The sequence below is a fragment of the Zingiber officinale genome, chromosome 11A (assembly GCF_018446385.1).
Source record: "Zingiber officinale cultivar Zhangliang chromosome 11A, Zo_v1.1, whole genome shotgun sequence".
In the NCBI taxonomy this organism is placed as follows: Eukaryota; Viridiplantae; Streptophyta; class Magnoliopsida; order Zingiberales; family Zingiberaceae; genus Zingiber; species Zingiber officinale.
Genome location: NC_056006.1, coordinates 41,447,470 through 41,458,596, shown reverse-complemented (window position 1 = coordinate 41,458,596; position 11,127 = coordinate 41,447,470). Strand labels below are relative to the sequence as shown.

The 11,127-nt window shown below is 42.0% G+C and overlaps 1 non-coding gene across 1 annotated transcript; it reads left to right on the top strand.

The window, feature by feature from the left end:
• Window positions 1-7,968: 7,968 nt before the first annotated feature.
• Window positions 7,969-8,074, top strand: LOC122033152. Its single transcript, XR_006126403.1, has one exon. It is a non-coding gene; the product is annotated as a small nucleolar RNA R71 (small nucleolar RNA).
• Window positions 8,075-11,127: the final 3,053 nt, after the last annotated feature.

Below are 11,127 nucleotides of genomic sequence, written 5' to 3'. Positions count from 1 at the left end.
GATGTCTTGGTCACTTGTATTTCTTGTGGTGGAGCGTAGCTCCCATTTATGATGGTTTGCTTATGGTTTTCTCCTCGAGTTATTATACCCTGGGATGTCCACAATGATTTATGGTAGAGTGATATCGCGCAGCCTGTAGCAAGATAGCTATTTCTTGTTTGTCCATAGTGATCTATGGTAGAGTGATCTTGCGTAGACAAGGACCCTGACATTTCGGATTGCCCATAGTGATCTATGGTAGAGTGATCTCGCGCAGTCCCTAGCTAGATAGTTAGATGTCTTGGCAACTTGTGGATTGTTTGTGGTAGAGCGTTGCTCCCACATACTGTGAATTGTTTATGGTGGAGCGTTGCTCCAACATATGATGGATTGCTTGTGGTGGAGCATTGCTCCCACATATGACGTATTCTTGTGATGAGCGATGCTCTCACATTTGATGATCTATTAGTATTTATCATACATGGTTATTCTGTTATATATATTGCCTAGGTGTTATGAGCAGGTTTGTGATGTGCGTAGATTATATACACTTGTTTAGCGTGTTTTAACACACATTTATATATTTTACGCATGCTTTGTCTATACACTTTCATACTCTTTTACTTACTTTCAGAATAAATACTTTTCTTTGTTCGGAGATCTTCTCTTGTGTAATTTTTATCTTCAGGAGTCCAATTTGGAGAAGAAATGATGTTCGTGGCTGATCTAGGTAACAAGCAAAGGTAGACAACATTGGCCATGTGAGCCACATGATCGTGTCAAAGGAGCAGAGAGGAAAATGACCTTGGCCGTGTGGAGCAGACATGCCGTGTAACTTCACCAGAGGATGAGAATGACATGACCGCGTGGATTGGCACGACCGTGTCATCCCAGCAAGTACGATCAAAATCTGGTCGTGTAGATCTATATAGCCTAAGCAACTCCTCCACATGGCCGTGCAACATTTCCAAAGAAGAGGCAAGCCCAGGTCATGTGTGCCACACGACCGTGTGAGGCTTCTAGAGGCAAAGATTGGCACGGCCATATGATTCGCACTGCCATGTGAGCCAGCCAGAGGTAAAGAGTTACACGACTATCTTAAGGCCACACGACCGTGTGACCTTGGCCGAGGGTAGAGTAGCTGGGGTTGTGTGTGCCACACGGCCGTGGCACGGGCTGTGTGGTGCCCATGTCCTGCACTATATGAGTAGCTTCTTCCTCTTTACAAAGGGAGGAGGCTCTCCCTTTTGGGGAGATCAAGTTTGGGGCTAATCTCCATCTTCTCCAACCGTAATTGTTACGATCCGCAAGTGTACGGAAATGTCACAAGTAATATAAAAGATTATCGTATCCACAGGGACTGGAATAAGCACTAGAAATGTCTCAATGCGAATTAGCTAAACAACTATCCAATCGTTTCAAATGCAAAGTAAGGGTAAACAAATCTAATATTAAAGATCAACAAACAAGAGTTTAGTGTTTTGGGTTATGATAAAGGGAGATTCTAGGAGTTTCGGTTTCTTTGTAAGATTTCTTGAATGTAAATGGTTCACCAATTCTTTTCCCTCAATTGTCAAACACTTGTAGAAAGTTGCCGGTTCTCTCTTGCAATAGATAACCAGCTAAGGACTGAGAAATGTATCTAAATATGATCAATTAGACGTGAACCTACGTTGTCCTTACACAGAAGCGCACCTATTACTATGCCTTCCTCGGATATCAACATAGAAGCCCACAACTTATTAATCTATCAAGATACAAGAAACTAATCACAAAATCTATCCTAACCTCTTGAATATTCCTATTTCCTCTTCAAGATTATCTCTCAAACGTCCTTACACGGGCTTGCACCTGTCACGTGGATCCCTCGGATGATCGAGTGAGAGTTTATCTTTATAAAGTCCATAAGAAATCCAAACAATCAATCAAGAATGAGAATTAAGCACAAATCACCATCAATCATTCAAGATCTAATTGATACAAGCAAGACAATGTCATTGAAACAAGAAAATGACAAATCCATAAGAGATTACATCAATCCATCATACAAATACTCCCTTAATCCTAGAATACAAGATCTACTCCATGAATCGAGGAAGAAAACCCGAAGAAATAAAGATTATAAGCATTTCTTAAATCCCCAATCCAAGAAACCAAGAAGAGGGGGAAAGAGAAAACTTATCTACGAAGAAGCCTCGTTTTCGGATCCAATCCTCGCTCCGGAGTTGAAATCGTCAAGATCTCCCTTAGAATCGCCCAGAAATCCTCCCAAGAATGGGAGGAAACCACCAAATCTTGCCTTCTCCCAAAGGGGGAGAGATCCCCTTTCAATTCATGAAGGAAGGTTTAAATAGAGGAGGAAATCGGGCGCCACACGGCCCCACGACACGGCCGTGTGAGATCCACACGGCCATGTCCAGTTCCTTCTCTGCCAATGCTGCACGGCCGTGTGGTGCACACGGCCAAGGCCCTCCTGCTCTCTGGAAATGCTACACGGCCGTGTGGTGCACACGACCGCCACCTGCTTGGTCTCTAGAAAATCCACACGGCCGTGTGGTGCACATGGCCACCATCTGCTTGGCCTCCGGAAACTCCACACGGCCATGTAGATCTACACGGCCATGTAGGGCTTTTGCTCTGATTTCTTCAAATCAAGACACGGCCGTGTGGGATTCACACGGCCATGTCCTCTTCCCTTCCTGTTAAGACCACACGGCCATGTATGGTACACGGCCCGATGCTCTTTCTCCCTTCAATTACTTCCAAGCTTGCTCAAGGACACTTAATCTTCACCAATTTCGACTCCTATGTACAGAAAATGCACAAAAAGCAGATCTCCGAACCAAAAGAGTAAATATGCTAAAAGGAAAGCTAGAAGTATAAAAATGCATAGATCAAGCATGCTCAAAGTATGTAAATGTGCGTAAAAACATGCATAAAAGAGTATATAATCTACGCACATCACACCCCCAGACTTAAACCTTTGCTTGTCCTCAAGCAAAATGCTGCAGTCTAAATTCATATGTTCTACAACACATTCATAAAACCTAGTGCACTTTCCTAATTCTATCAAAAAGTTTCATTAACAAGCATGATCATGGAAACAAGTAAAGTATGGTTCAAGCATAAGAATCTTGTGCACAGTGTAAAAGTAACTCAACACCCTTCAAGTTTCAATCCATGTCCTAGTCAAGTCGTCATCAAATTTGAATTCCTAATGTTTCCAGTGAAAGACAAGTAACCAGTGATAGGCACTTACTCACCATTCACTTGGTTCATATTTCTCAACTAACCCAAGGTCTCAAAGGTGTGCTCAATCTCAAGAGAAGCTAAGCAGTCATTTCCCCAGTAACCTAACTCGGTCTCAAAGGGGTGACTTGCTAGATTCCACTCATGACAACTATTTTTTATATCCCTTTTTTTTTATAAGTGTTTGCATTGTGCAAAACTTATTCACAAATGTACTTTTAGCACACATGTTGGGATATTTTGATTTTTCCAAATGAGCTTTAATGATTTGAGCCTCATCCAGTAACCAAAATGAAAGTTGAGAAATCACCATGGAAACCAAGTACTAAGCAAACAAGATGAATCATGACTATTTCAATGACATCAACTATTCAAGCATCAAGCACAAGTGTAGTGAAGATAAAATCCTTAAGGTCGAACCAAAACTAAAACTCATCACCATAAGATTCTTAGCTTATTAATGCTTCCCAAGATAGAAAAAAGAACTACACAAAGTTTACTACTAGCATCATTCAAACATCATGAATCAAGACAATAATCGTGCTAACATTTCACTTGAATCCAAGAAAGCATATAAGTGAAGATTTGATGTTCTTAAAAATTTTTTTGCCATGATTATTTCAAAAACAAGCAAAATAAAGCAACAAGCAATGAAAATAAGAACCAACATGAAAAACTAACAAAAACTAAAAACTGAAAACCAAACTAAACAATACATGACACCCCCCCAGACTTAAACTTTTCATCGTCCCGATGAAATCAATATGGTGGAGGAGGTGGAGGTGGACGAGGAAAAGGGGGTCTACGACGTGGTTGGCCAATAGGAAAACTAGGAAAACCTGGAATCTCACCCAAAGATCTATAATACTCATATAAAGCATCTACTTGTTGGCTAGTAAGTGTCATGCTCTGCATAAAATCTCTCATCCTAGCCTGATCAGTATCATAATCCTGCACAAACTCAGCCACTTGACCTTGAAAATTCCTCGTAAACTGAAGATGATTTTGTACCTCCCTAAACTGATCATCAGATAAAGAGAAGCGACCCTCCAACATTTTTCGTTGGGCATCTTGCTTCTCATGAAGTGACTCTAGAGACGCACGAAAATCTGAAAAATCAAACCTAGAAGATCCCGTGCCATATGCAAAAGAATGCTTAGCAGGCTCCATAAAACTAGAAGGCTGCGGGTGTCCAAATGACGGGGGCTCATGATGTGGCTCAATGTCTCCAGGTATAGAAGGGTTATCCTCAAAATCCAACTCAGAAATTACCCAATTAGCCGGGTTACGGATAGTAGTTCGTTCAGGAAAAGGAAGGGGTAAAGGAGAACCACTCCTCCTAGGAAACGCGAAACCATTCTCATCCCGAACAATCATTTTCATAGCAAGACATGCATCAATGTCAATCATGTCATTACCATGAATTATTTCCAACCCATCAACATCAAGATTTAAATTATAAGCTATTCGGGTAATCAAACCACCAAAAACAATTGATCCCAATGATGCCCTAGCAGATCTTAATAAGGTTTGAACAAAATGAAAGCCAGAATCAAATTCAACCTTATAAAGCATAGCCCATAAAGCATAAAGCTCTATCTTTTTAACCACCCCATCACTCTCTCCCCTACCAAAAATAGTTTTACTCATGACTCTATGTAGATACCTAAAGATGGGGTTTTGTATATTGGAGGCCTTAGCTCTTGAAGGCTCATAAGGTTGACCAAACCCAGTTATTGCATTCCAAAAATGATTCCAATTAAACCTTGGATCAAACCTACGAGGGCTACCGGTGGTTATTCCAAAACAAGAATTAAAGTCACTAAATGTCCATAGAAATTCTTGATTCATTAGTCTAAATGAGATTTTTCCAAAATAATCATCTTCATTAGTAAAATGGACATCCAATGAACTTAAAAATTCCAAAACAAGACGAGGATATGTAGGCAAATGTGTGTACATAATATCACCCCAATCTAAAAAACCAATCATCAAATCTACATCTTCCCTAATTCCAAGCATATCAAGAACAGTTGGGTCCATATATCTAGTACACACTATCTTTCTATTGACAAGAATTGCAAATCTAGTTACTTGATCATCATTTCTAAACACGATATTGAATTCATTGTCATTACCTTCGTTGCGTGAAGTCCTTTTGCCTTTGCCCTTCACTGGTTATTTTCCCTTGTCCTTTGATGGCTCCTCCTCTTTGTCCCCACTGGATCCACCACCTCTTTTGCGAAGTTTCTTCAAAATGTTGGACATCTTGATGAGTTTAGATAGGGGAAAAGTTATCTAGGGTTGGAAGAATGAAACTCAAAGAACAAAACTTCAAAGAGCAAGGATCTTAGGTTAGGAGGATGAAAAGTGAAGAGGAGAATCCGGATCTAAGAGATCTTGAGAGGTTAGAGAGGAGTTTTTAAGAGATTGGGAGAGAGAAAGATGTTTTGGAGAGTTGGGGGTGTGCGGAACACGGCCAAGATCTGCCCGTGTGAGGTAAAAGAAAGACTTTAATAGTTCTCCTACACGGGCCGTGTAGATCTACACGGCCTCCCCATCTTTCCTCTCGGGATTCTTTACACGGGCCGTGTAGATCCACACGGCCTCCCCCTCTTCCTTCTCTGGATTCCTCGCACGGCCGTGTCTGGGACACGACCTCTCCATCTTTCCACTCGGGATTCTTTACACGGCCGTGTTTGAGACATGGCCAAGATCCTTTTCTCCTCGGAAGATGCTACACGGCCGTGTCTGGATGACACGGCCTAAGCACTTCCCTTCTCTGCAACTTTTGCCTGGCCGTGTATAGCACACGGCCGAGCTCCGTTTTGCACCTAACCTGAAAACAAAATCAAAAGAATGTCAAAACTAACTAAAAGAACCCTTGGGTTGCCTCCCAAGAAGCGCTTGTTTAAGGTCTTTAGCTCGACCAAACTTTATCATTCGCTTCTTTTCCTCGCCCTTGGAGGACAGATATACTTTTCGTTTTTGTTGGGAGATCTTCTCCCAACATCTTCCACCACATTGTCTCCTTCGTTTGGTGGCCTTCCATGAGGATGGAAGTTCCATTCCTCAAGTTTATAAATGCTTGTCCTGCTACAAGCATTTAAAAGAGATGAGACATGGTTAGAGATATTAGATAAATCATATTCCAACTTTTCCTTACCAATTACTAAAGAAAGCTTATGATTTTTGACATCAATTATAGCTCCAGCTGTAGCAAGGAAAGGTCTTCCTAATATGATAGGAATCCTAGGGTCCTCTTCCATGTCCAACACGACAAAATCTGTGGGAATAACATTCCCATCCACCTCTACTGGCACATCTTCTATAATACCCAAAGGGTACCTACAGGAATGATCGGCAAGTTGAAGTGCCGTAGTAGTAAGTTTAATGTTTTTGAGACCTAATTTATTACAAATTGAATAGGGAATGAGGCTAACACTCGCCCCCAAATCACAGAAAGCTTTTTCAAAAAATTCTTTTCCTATGTTGCAAGGAATATAAAAGCTCCCTGGGTCCTTCAGTTTTGGAGAAGTGTTCTTCTCAAAAATAGCACTACATTCCTCACTAAGCGCAATGGTCTCGACCTCTCCTCTTCCTCTCTTGTTTGACATGAGATCCTTCAGGAATTTGGCAAATCTAGGCATTTGTAGAATAGCATCGATAAGAGGTACCTCTACACAAATTTCCTTAACTTTTTCTAGAAACTTGCCAAATTCTTCATCTTTCTTGAGCATTGTAAGTCTTTGAGGAAAAGGGACAGCTTTGCTCTGATGGTTCAGTGGAAGAGCTTCTTCAACCTCAATGGTACTCTCCTCATTAGCTTGAATCTGATTTGGTATAGGAGGAGAGAGCTCTTCTTCTTTTTGTATCCCTTTTGAAGTAGTCGCTTGGGAGTCTCCCAAGGTCCGTCTGCTCCTAAGCTCAATTCTATTGCAATGCTTCATAGGATTCACATCAGGTTTTCCTGGAAGTTGTCCTGGTACTCTGGATGAAGAGGAAGCTAGTTGGGCAATTTGACTATCCTGGATCTTTTGATGCTTTTCAGAATTATCCATTCTCTGAATGAGCTTTGCTAAATCTTGCTTCATTTCATTCTGACTTGAGATAATTTCTTCAAGCATCTTTTCAACATTTGACTTTGGTAAGCCTTGTGAAGATAGATGTTGAAAATTTTGTTGCCCAGCTTGGAAATTTGGTCTTGCCCCCATAGATGGTCCTTGATCTTGATTATTTCTGTAAGAAAAATTTGGATGACTCTTCCATCCAGGGTTATAAGTATTTGAGTATGGGTTGTTCTGCCTTTGATTGTAACTCATGATTGCATCACATTGTTCAAGTTGATTGATTTGTGCAGTGATAGCTCCCAATGGACATGAGTCATTTGAATGCTCTGAACTCCCACATACTTCACAAGATGTACTAATAGCATTGACCATATTAGCACTAGCCCCCATATTCTCAAATTTCTTTGTAAGAGCGTCCAATTTTGCAGACAAAAGAGTGACTGCATCTACATCAAACTTCCCTGATGCTTTGATTGTTGGGTTTACAGAAGAATAGCCACCACTTCTTTCATTTGCCCATTGATGATGATTTTGTGCTACACTTTCAATGATTTCTTTGGCTTCATCTAAGCTTTTGTTCATAAGTGCCCCTCCAGCAACTGAATCAAGGGACACTTTGGTATGATAATTGATACCATTATAAAAAGTGTGCAACACTAACCATCTTTCCAACCCATGATGTGGGCATTGTCTGAGCATACTATTATATCTATCCCATGCTTCAAAAAGAGATTCTGAGTCAGTTTGCTTAAAGATTGCAATTAAATTTCTCATATGAGCTGTTTTGCTTGGTGGATAGAACTTATCAAGAAACTGTTGCTCACACTGCTCCCAAGTGGTGATGCTATTAGGGGCCAAAGAATTCAGCCATTGCTTTGCCCTATCTCTTAGAGAAAACCCAAATAACAATAATCTAACTGCATCTGAAGGAACTCCATTCATTTTCATGGTACCACATATTTCATAAAAGACCTCTAAGTGTTGATTGGGGTCTTCATGAGGTCCTCCACCAAATTGGTTCTGCTGCACCATAGATATAATTGCGGGTTTGATCTCAAAGTTATTAGCTTCCACTGAAGGTCTTGAAATACTAGATCGAAAAACTCTTGCATAGGGTGCTACATAATCCTTGAGTGGTCTATTTGCCATGTTCAAATGTTCCTGTTCTTCAATTTGCCTTTGCAGAATTCTTCTTTTATGGAAAGTTCTATCAATCTCAGGGTCAAAAGGAAAGAATTACCCTGCAAAGTTAGATCTTCGCATACACAAGGACAAGATAGCAAATGACAATTCGACAAAAACTTGTTACGATCCGCAAGTGTACGGAAATGTCGCAAGTAATATAAAAGATTATCGTATCCACAGGGACTGGAATAAGCACTAGAAATGTCTCAATGCGAATTAGCTAAACAACTATCCAATCGTTTCAAATGCAAAGTAAGGGTAAACAAATCTAATATTAAAGATCAACAAACAAGAGTTTAGTGTTTTGGGTTATGATAAAGGGAGATTCTAGGAGTTTCGGTTTCTTTGTAAGATTTCTTGAATGTAAATGGTTCACCAATTCTTTTCCCTCAATTGTCAAACACTTGTAGAAAGTTGCTGGTTCTCTCTTGCAATAGATAACCGGCTAAGGACTGAGAAATGTATCTAAATATAATCAATTAGACGTGAACCTACGTTGTCCTTACACAGAAGCACACCTATTACTATGCCTTCCTCGGATATCAACATAGAAGCCCACAACTTATTAATCTATCAAGATACAAGAAACTAATCACAAAATCCATCCTAACCTCTTGAATATTCCTATTTCCTCTTCAAGATTATCTTTCAAACGTCCTTACACGGGCTTGCACCTATCACATGGATCCCTCGGATGATCGAGTGAGAGTTTATCTTTACAAAGTCCACAAGAAATCCAAACAATCAATCAAGAATGAGAATTAAGCACAAATCACCATCAATCATTCAAGATCTAATTGATACAAGCAAGACAATGTCATTGAAACAAGAAAATGGCAAATTCATAAGAGATTACATCAATCCATCATACAAATACTCCCTTAATCATAGAATACAAGATCTACTCCATGAATCGAGGAAGAAAACCCGAAGAAATAAGGATTACAAGCATTTCTTAAATCCCCAATCCAAGAAACCAAGAAGAGGGGGAAAGAGAAAACTTATCTACGAAGAAGCCTCGTCTTCGGATCCAATCCTCGCTCCGGAGTCGAAATCGTCAAGATCTCCCTTAGAATCGCCCAGAAATCCTCCCAAGAATGGGAGGAAACCACCAAATCTTGCCTTCTCCCAAAGGGGGAGAGATCCCCTTTCAATTCATGAAGGAAGGTTTAAATAGAGGAGGAAATCGGGCGCCACACGGCCCCACGACACTGCCGTGTGAGATCCACACGGCCATGTCCAGTTCCTTCTCTGCCAATGCTACACGACCGTGTGGTGCACACGGCCAAGGCCCTCCTGCTCTCTGGAAATGCTACACGGCCGTGTGGTGCACACGGCCGCCACCTGCTTGGTCTCTGAAAATTCCACACGGCCGTGTGGTGCACATGGCCACCATCTGCTTGGCCTCCGGAAACTCCACACGGCCATGTAGATCTACACGGCCATGTAGGGCTTTTGCTCTGATTTCTTCAAATCAAGACACGGCCGTGTGGGATTCACACGGCCATGTCCTCTTCCCTTCCTGTTAAGACCATACGGCCATGTATGGTACACGGCCCGATGCTCTTTCTCCCTTCAATTACTTCCAAGCTTGCTCAAGGACACTTATGTTGGATCGAGACGCGCTAGAGGGGGGGTGAATAGCGCTCGCGGCTATTTCGTTCGATTATCGGAATCATAAAACGTTCGTAGAGTAATTAAAGCAGCGGAATAAAGGAAACAAACACAAGAACACAGTGGTTTACTTCGTTCGGAGCCTAGGTCGACTCCTACTCGAAGGCCCGCGATCCTTGATCGCTTTCCGTGGGCAACACCTATAATTTCGTATGAATATTACAGATTAATTACAAAAATGTAACTGCAATTAAAATTATACCGACAACAGTAGTAGAAAGGGAATCTGAGCTTCGGGTCGTCGGAATGTTGCAACAGCACTTCGGAAGCAGCACTTGAGCAGAACACAGCAGAATGGAAGCTTGGAAGTTGTTGTTCTGGTGCTACTGCTCGAGACCCCTTATAAAGGGTGTTCAAGGCGCCTTAACTGTTCATCAAGGCGCCTTGAACGAGCCGAGTCACCCGCGTGGATCAGCACGGACCTGGTCGAACTCTATCTGGTTCAAGGCGCCTTCAGCCTATCCAAGGCGCCTTCAACCTCCGGTCCAAGGCGCCTTGAACTCCTTTCAAGGCGCCTCCAGTTTGCTGCGCTGGCCTTTTCCTGGCTCGCACCCGAGGCGCCTCCAAGCTCCATGGAGGCGCCTCGGACACTGTTCATCCGAGTTCTTCTTTGTGTTTTTGGTACCTGCAAGTATGTTAATCCAAAAATACCTGCAACACAAAGTTAACACAAAATAATAGTATGAATATGAAATTATGACAGTCTCCGGACTGTCCGGGTCTGACTTCGGATTTCCTGCCGGAAACCCTAGGTCGACCCGACGCCTACTGTTCCCTCTACGGGGAACGCGTCCTCACCTACTCCACTCAGGAGATTTACCTGTTGCCAGTACGATCCTCCAGATCGACTGGACTTTTGCTCGACACTCGATGCTCCCGGACTTTCTGCTGAACATCCGCTTCACCGGCCAGTTCAGACTTTCACCTGGTTCGCGACACCAGGACTTTCCACCTAGGGTTACCACCCCCT